At 39.3% G+C, this 8,906-nt stretch overlaps 1 pseudogene; it reads left to right on the top strand.

Annotated features, from left to right (window-relative positions):
• The first annotated feature begins 7,419 nt into the window (after positions 1 to 7,419).
• On the top strand, positions 7,420 to 8,362 carry LOC140846018 (olfactory receptor 2AJ1-like; annotated as a pseudogene).
• Positions 8,363 to 8,906: the final 544 nt, after the last annotated feature.

Raw genomic sequence — 8,906 nt, 5'->3', positions numbered from 1 at the left:
CTCAGCATATATGTGTGCATCTAAGACATGGCAATTCACTGCAGAATCCTCAGTAAAAATAGTGTAAAATAACATTTCCAGGAATTCATTTTTATGTCTTCATCTTTGACATTTTTGCTTGAACCTGAACTTTACTTTTCACAACCTTTTCTTTTCTTGAGAAGATTTATGTCAGGATTTGTTTCCTGTATCTCATGAAATAAAAGACACAGAGAAGATCAGGGAGTGTGAGGTGGATCCAGTTCTGTGGCTTCTTGGGGGATATTGGAAGTGGTACCCGGAGGAATCAGAGGAAAGCTTCTTGAATAGAATGTTTCACACTGTGTGATGGGTACCTGCCATTTCACAGCACTTTAAACACAGTTTATAGTCATAAATGCTGACTTACTTTGATAAGAAAGTGACTTTTTAAAAATTCATCTTTTTCCAAGATTCTTTAAAATACCTAAGTGGATTGAGTGAGCCTTCACTTCCATTGGTTTTAAAAAAGTTTAACATCATAAAATAAGCATAACAGAAAGAATTGACATATAATGAATCTGTTCATTAATTTATGACTGTGTTTTTATTGACATTTCATGTTCATATTTTCCTGTGCATTAGTATCATGACCTCCAGACAAGGGTTCAATGTTAGTTCTCAGTTTTGAAAAGCAAACACAAGTTTATCATAGAAAAAATTACTGTGCACCTTCATACAGACCTGAACCCAGTTGTCTGCTTTATGAAGCTTATACGTGGTAAAGGGCTGTCCTAACGGTAGCATTGACATGCTACCCATGACCCCCACATTCCACATACCCACATGAAATAGGCATCCTTTCTCCTCCTACGAACAGGTATTTCTAAATTATGCTCTGATGTTCAGTGAGATAGAATTAGTGTGGGAGAAGTGGTGTTACTTTAAAATGTTAGTTCTGACACCAGAACTTCAGGACTGGAAGCCTGTATTAAGCTGTATATCCTTGGGAATGCTGTCTAATCTTTGTGAGACCCATACAGTTTTTTGATGACTCAATAAAACAATAACTAACTTCCAAGCATCTAATAAACACAAGATGCTTAAAATCTTACCTGACGCTGAAAATTCCCAATAAGGTATATCTGCCATAATAAATATGGTAAAAAAATTAATTCATGTCTTGCTATACCCACTTACATAATTGATGGGTAGATTTTCCTTCCAAAAACTCAGAATTAGATCAAAAATGAATTTAAGCAGAATCACTTCTGTGAAGGGAGTCCACCTTTATCACCTGCCTCCCTGTGATAGGTTGTCTATGAGACAAGTAACCTCACTGACTCTGGAAAGACCCAGAAGAATCTCGGTGATGGCCCCGGGGAGGCCCCCAGACAGCCCATCCTGCAGCTTCTGTCCAGTGTATCCAACAGGCCATGGCAGGTCCCTTCCTAGGCAGTGAGCACTCAGGCTATAAAGAATAAAATGTGCTATGAAAAGAAGGAATGAAAAGGAAAGGATTGAGAAAGGCAGGTTTCTCTTTTTTCTTCAACAAACGTTCAGTCCCACTTTACTCAGCCAAGGCTGAGACCCCGCCCCCTGTCCACGTGACACAGAGCTCTCCATGGGGCCCTGAGGGCACCTTGTCCACCCCCAGCATCCCCGTCACCTTCCGCACACAGTACCTCCTCATGGGCCATTCAAATCCTTCCTTAACAGCTCCCAGGGGACACAGTTTCCCATCAAAATGTGGCCGTTTGTCTCTCCCAGAAGCCACAGGGTGCAGTACGTCGTGGCGGTCGGCTTCCTTTCCTCTGCTTTCTCTTCCCGAACACTTACCACCCTTCTCGTTGCAAACCATCAGCTCATTGGCAGCAAATGCCTGACTGAAGGCACCACCCCAGGCCTCTCGGTTCCTCTGGAAGAACTAACATTTGAGCAAAAACCCCTGGGTGGTGTGAGCAGTGGCCAGACTCCAGTGAGGGGTGCCACCTGACCCTTCTGCGGCACCAGTGAACCCAGCGTCCTAAATGGGAAAGGCCCCTGGGCTGGGAGACGTGAAACTGGTGAGGTGAGATGGGGTGAGAGTGTGGGCTCAGGGATTTCTGGAGCCAGGCCTGAGAGGGGTGTGCAGCACATATTCAGGGTGCCCATAGCACGACTAACAGAGAGCATGGATCAGACACGATATCCCAACAGAGCAGCGCAGCTTTGCACTGAAACAGAGAAGTAAGGAAGAAAGGTCTAAAGAGAGCAAGGACGCTTCAAGGAGGGAGGGTTTACACTGAATCTCGGAAAATGGGAGACCTTGAGGCCCCTAGAAATAGTGGGGTAGGCTGTTTATGTGAAAGAAATAACTTGGATAGAGGCAAAGACGTAAGAAAGACAAAGTTATGTAAATTTAAATTATTCAGCTCCACTGGAAATGGGAACTAAAGGTGTGAGAGTTTATAGATCTCTTTTTAACCCATTGGATGTGACCTAGTAGAGTATTTGCATATTCAGAACTGTGTTCCAGAAAGAAAAATCTAGAATAAGACAAAATGAGTATTTATATGTGGAGAAAATGGATGTAGAAATGACTTGATATATCCTTACACTGTCGAAATACTTTGAAAATCTATCTTATAAAACCAAATGCTAAGGATTTTGACTACAATATAGAGGAATTACACTAGATACATGATGGCCAAAATGCACAGTCTAAAAGGAAGGTTAAGGAGAGCCAACAGCATAGAGTAACCTCCTGCCTTTTCCCGTTCCAGACAGTTATTTGAATGATTTGATGCATTAGTTATAATTTATAGCCCTGCATTATATACTCTTATTGTGAATATTTATGGCATTCTAAAATCTGTATTCTATTTACAAAGCTAAACAAGTAATTAAAACATTTTTTAATAGGTCAGACTTTCAGAAATTAATTGCAACTCAATTTAAATGTAGTGTTCTATTTAGATAAATTAAATATCACTTTAAAATTATTTGAAACAGTATTAAAACATATATAAACAGTTTTTTAACACATGATTTTATTTTTTTTATTTCTGAATAAAAATGTTGGAGGAACAGAGATATTTAATATATTATTATATAACAAAACCTGAGAAGTAATCTAAATGGGACAAAGAAGATGATAGTTAACTAAACTACTGTATATCCAGTCAAAATAGACTACATTACAAACAAAATTTGGAAGATTTTTGATTGACAGGGGTAGTAAAGTGTGTCTGACCCAGCGGAGCAGGTCCATGACACGTCACGGGCTCCTGGACTCACACCTCTGAAGGAATCCCTTTGCTCACTGGGCTCTATTGCTCTCAGTATCACCCCTGATGTTGAATTTTCTCTCCCTGTCCATAATCCTCATACTTGTCTTATCTGTAGGGAAAATTAGAGCTTATTCAATGCAGAATGGAATTAGTAACCAAATTCTTTTTAATGCAGTTTCGATGTACAGAGAATTTACTTAAACCTCTAGAATTAATGCCATCAGTGAGTAATAATGATCAGAGTTAGGTTTCCCTTGGCAGTACAGATAGAGTTGGCTTCTAGCCATTTCCATAAAAGTGTAATTCAGCCAAAATCTATTGTTACGGTAGAATTTTTAATTTCAGTTGCTGCTGACATTAGTCAATGTGTCTGCATTGAGAAAATATGCAACAGTAGGTCTGGGCATGAAGAAACTTAGCTTGTGCTCTGTGACTGTGAGGTGGCTGCAGGCTTCTGCCAGGCATTTCTCCATGGAAGCATTCAGTAGGGCTGGAGCCACGGAGGAGTCTCCTTTTAAAGCTGACACTGCATGTTCTACTTCCAGATGCTTTTGTTTTAAATATAAAAATAATCGAAGTTTCAATCCAAGTCTCTTAATTATGAGGCGTGGATGAAGTTCATTGTGTATACCGGGGGAAAAATCTTTTACCAGCAAAGCCTTATTTCCTCTTCTTTGCCAACTCTTTGTTGACGTCATCTCCCTCTTACTGAACTTTGCTGATAATAAAAAGTACGTGACCAAAATTCTGAACTTTTCTCATGTTGGATCTAATACCTCAGCTGCAGGAACCGCAGTAATGTCCTGTATACCACAACAGTTAACTAAACAAACATCTTGCTCACAATAGCAAACACATTTCTCCAGCTTCTCAGAATCACCTGAGTCCTTTCTTTTAATTGCCTCCACCATGAAAATGAAATATTTGTTTAAGTCTCACTTGTAGGGTTTTTAAAAAATATTTTACACATTTTTTTTATTGTGGGCAGCATTAAGTGTATTACCAAAGAGATGTGAATTCTGATAAGGAATGGTTTAAACATCAAATAAGGATTTTCTAACTTGATTACAGAAAGGTGGTCTAGATTGAGGCAGACCCGGGATTCTTTTGTGAATCCTGGTCAAGAGGAAATTACCTGGTGGCTCACAGCTTTCTGCTCTTGAATCCCTGGGGCCTGTTCCCTGTACACCTCCTCCCGGAGGAACGCGGGACCACACCCCGCCCCATGCAGATGGCAGCCAGCAGGAAGAAAGAAGAAGAAAGGTATGTGCCTCCAGTGCCCACACTCCCGTGGTCATCGTCCGAAAAGTAGATTACTGGCCACACAGAGCTTGAAGGAGAGCCGGGAAGTGAGTGACCTGCTGGGAGGGCTATACTTCAATAAAAAATAAAGTAAAATGAGAAAAAATATGTCACAAAACTACTGACTGTATTCTCTATGCTTTACTTTTATCCCCATACTGATTTATATTATGACTGAGTTTTCATGCCCCTTTATCCCCCTCACACACCTTAGCCACCCACCCCGATCCCTATCCCATGGCAACCACCAGTCACTTCTCAGTGTCTGTGAGTATAATGCTATGTTGTTCATTTTGTTTTGTTTTGTTTTTAGGTTCCACATATCAGTGAAATCACATGGCATTTGTCTTTCTCCACCTGGCTTATTTCACTTAGCATAATACCTTCTAAGTCCAATTTCCTCTTTATCAACTGGGTACCTTTTATAGGTTTTTGGCTTGTGGTTACCATGGGGTTATCATGATAAATCTTGTATCTATAACCATCTATCTTAAGCTGATAAAACTTAATTTTAATTGCATAGAAAGTTCTATACCTTTGCTTTGTGCTCCCTAAATTTGTGTTGTTGATGTCCCAACTTACATCTTTCTATGTTGTATCCATTTAAAAATATTTTACCTATAGTTATTTTAACTTTCTTCTCTCTTATGTATTAGAGTTTTAAATGATTTAAACACCACTGTTGGTACCTCGAATATATCATCTTTCACTTTTATGATCTGCATAATTTCTTCTAAGAAATCTGTTAGAATTATTGTGCTTCTCTTTCATGTTGTGAGTCCTCTTTCTCCTGCTTTCAAAATTACCTGTCTTTGATTTTTGAGAACTTGTTTATAATGTACATGGTTGAAATTCTTTGTTGTTTAAATTTGTTTAGCAATATTTGACCTTCAAGTACCTGTATGTCTTTTCTCAGATTTGAGAAGTTTTCAGCCATTACTTTGTTAAGTAAGTTTTCTATCCCTTCCTCTCTCTCTCTCTCTTCTCATACTGGTATATCCATAATGAAGGTACTGTTTTGTATGGTTTTTTCCCATAGTTCGCTTAGACTACCTTCCCTAGATTTCATTCTAATATGCTTTATCACATCTGACTGGAAAATATCAGAGGATCTATCTTCAAATTTATAGATTCTTTCTTCTGCCTGATTGAAGTGTGGTTGAAACTACTACACTATTTATTTCACTCATGTATTCTTGAACTCTACAATTTGTTATGTTCTTTTTATATCTTTGTTGAACTTCCCATTTTATTTATTTGTTGTTTTACTGAACTCATTTAGTTGTCTATATGTGTTTGCTTGAATCTCTCTAAACTTCCTTTAAAATAATTATTTTGAATTGTTTAACAGGTTAACTCTCAGATTTGACTCTCTTTGGGGTCAGTTGCTTGAATATTATTTTACTCCTTTGGTGTTGCTATTGTTCCCTGGCTGTCTTCATGTTTCTAGTACCTTCACATTGGCAACTGTGCATTTGAGGGCACAGTCATCTTTTTCACCCTTTTTAGTCTGGCTTTGATGGGCCACAGCTTTCCCTTGAAGGGGGTGCTCAGGATAGCAGTTGGGTCAGATGGAGTGTGTTAGGTTCCTAGGAAGGCACAGTGGCAAGGTTTCCAGGTGTCCCCACCAACACCAGCTTTAGAACAGAATGTGTGGGTCTTCTGCGGGCAGTTCTGTGAAGTTACAGGTGCTCTTGGTGTCTAAGACATTGGGATCCTCAGGGGCTGGGGCTGCTGGGACCTTGATAGCTCTTTTATTCTTCAGATGAAGTTCTGCCTTAGGGGAATCCTCTTGGTGTCTCACCTGGTGTCCTGGCAGTCAGAGGAGCTGATGAGATGTCGTCCTGGATCAGTGCACATGGAGACACCATAGTGTCTGGGTTCTGGGACACAGTTGCACTTGCTGAGCAGGTGGCTCAGCCCCTGGCATGTGAAGACACTCTATAGAGCTGGGACGTGCATCTCTGGAGGTCAGTAGAGTGACTCTCACTAGGAGTGGATACAGCAGGGGCATGGGCCCCAGGAGGCCAATGAAGAGCAGGCTGTGGTCCACGGGGAAGACAGCGGTATAGCATAGCCTGCCAGTGCTGGGTGAAGGCACCAGTTCTGCCCCATGGAGCAGATGCATGTCAGGCACAGCATGTTGCTTTAGGCCACACGTTGCCACAGCACATTGCTAACTGGGGAGCAGGCCTCAGAGCAGCAACCACGTGCTTGGGCACTGGTGCTTCACAGCTCTTCTCTGGCACCTGGGACAATACTTTTTATATTCTTTTATGTGGTCACCTTTGGGCTTGATCTCCACAGGGTTTTTGCTGCTTGTCGCTGAAAACCAGAGCTTTTCTTTATCTGTTTTTCTCAGTTTATTGTTTCTTATTTATTGTCTTTGGTTTTTACAAGATGAGCTTTGGGAATCCTTAGCTGTCTACCTTACTGAATAAGCTTTATTTAATGAAAAATGTCTCATAAAGAAAATTGACATCCATGTCTACTCATTAATTCATGCATTCAAGACCAATATTAAACACATGTTATGTGACAGACACTGTTCAATGCATTTGGCTTTTAACAGTGAACAAAACAAGCATCTTCCATGATGAAGTTTGATTTCTGGTGGGATGGGATGGCAATAAATAATGAAGATGAGTCATAGATTTATTTTTTGACATGCTAAAGGGTAAAAAAGTGATCAACAAAAAATTTAAAGAAAACAGCACAATTAAAAAAGAATTCTTTGAAGTTGATTGCAAAATATACATCATTAAATCTCATTTTCTATCCAGATTTATATAATTGAAATTGAAACACATACTAGTTTTTATTTCTTTGTACTTAACATATGTACAAATTTTTTCTTTTCTTTTTAGGTGAAGTAGAGGAATTAATTATGGGACATGAGAATCACACATTCAGCAGTGACTTCATTCTTTTGGGACTCTTCACGTCTTCTCAAACAAGCCTAGCTCTCTACTCCCTTATATTAATCATTTTCCTGATGACTAGAGGAGAACACAGTCATGATCCTCCTGATCCACAGGGACTCGCACCTCCACACCCCAATGTATTTCCTGCTTGGCCATCTCTCTTTTATGGATATCTTGCACAGCACCAACATTGTTCCCAAAATGCTCACTGACTTTCTGTCTGACAGCCAGACGATTTCATTTGCAGGCTGTGGCTTCCAGATATTTCTGTCCATCTCCCTCCTGGGGGGTGAGTGCTTTCTTCTGGGAGCAATGTCCTATGATCGCTATGTGGCCATCTGTCACCCACTGCGCTATCCCATTCTTATGAATGAGTATGTCATCGTTTTCTTGGCTGGAGGATCCTGGATTGTCGCGACTCTCAATTCTATTATTCACACAATTTATGTCCTCCACTTCCCCTTCTGTGGCTCAAGGGCCATTGATCACTTTTTCTGTGAAGTCCCTGCCATGCTGAAGTTGTCCTGTGTGGACACAACACACTATGAACAAGGGGTTTATGTCAGCAGTATACTTTTCCTGCTTGTCTCTTTCTCCCTGATCTCTGCTTCATATGTCCAAGTTCTCCGTACTGTCCTCCAAATGAAATCATCAGAGGCATGGAAAAAGTCATTTTCCACCTGTTTTTTCCACATGATTGTACTCATAATGTACTATGGGCCATGTATTTTCACATATATTAGACCTAAGTCATACCACACTCCAGGGCAGGATAAGTTCCTGTCGATATTCTACACCATCCTTACACCCACACTGAACCCCATCATCTATAGCCTTAGGAATAAAGATATACTGGAGGCAATGAAAATTGTGCTAAAAAGTAATTTCCTCAATAAAACTTATTAGAAAAATGTTTGAAATGTGTGTTGTTTGTTTATAGATTTAACCATTACAAGATACTCAGTAATAGATTCTCTTGAGAAAAAAATCAAGTTTTCTACTCTCCCAGTGTGGAAATATGTGGTAATTACAAAGCCTAGTAAATCAAACATGTTGATTTTATCAATACAATATTTCAAAAAAAATTATGGTTTCCTCTGATGAAACTATTATAATTGCACATGGCACATAGAAAAAATAAAATTTTCACTAATACTTCCATGTCCCTCCCACTAAAATTGTAAGAATTTGAAAGAATTATCTTAGTAATAAACATGTTTCCATAAAATGTGTATAATTTTTCAAAACAGTGAAATTGTCAGCAAGGATGCAGAATAGCTTAGCAGGTAACTATGATGTCAATGTATCTAGCTGTATTAATATAATTATTTTATATTGGAGTGAATACTGTATCCATTTTATATAATTGGATTGTATTTATATAATTAGTTATGATTATTTTATATTGGAGGGACTACTGTATCCATCAGGATGTCTACAATGAGGACAA

This window comes from Manis javanica, chromosome 14 (assembly GCF_040802235.1).
Source record: "Manis javanica isolate MJ-LG chromosome 14, MJ_LKY, whole genome shotgun sequence".
Taxonomy (NCBI): Eukaryota; Metazoa; Chordata; class Mammalia; order Pholidota; family Manidae; genus Manis; species Manis javanica.
Note: the sequence above shows the minus strand (reverse complement) of the source record. Positions and strands in the feature narration are given on the sequence as shown.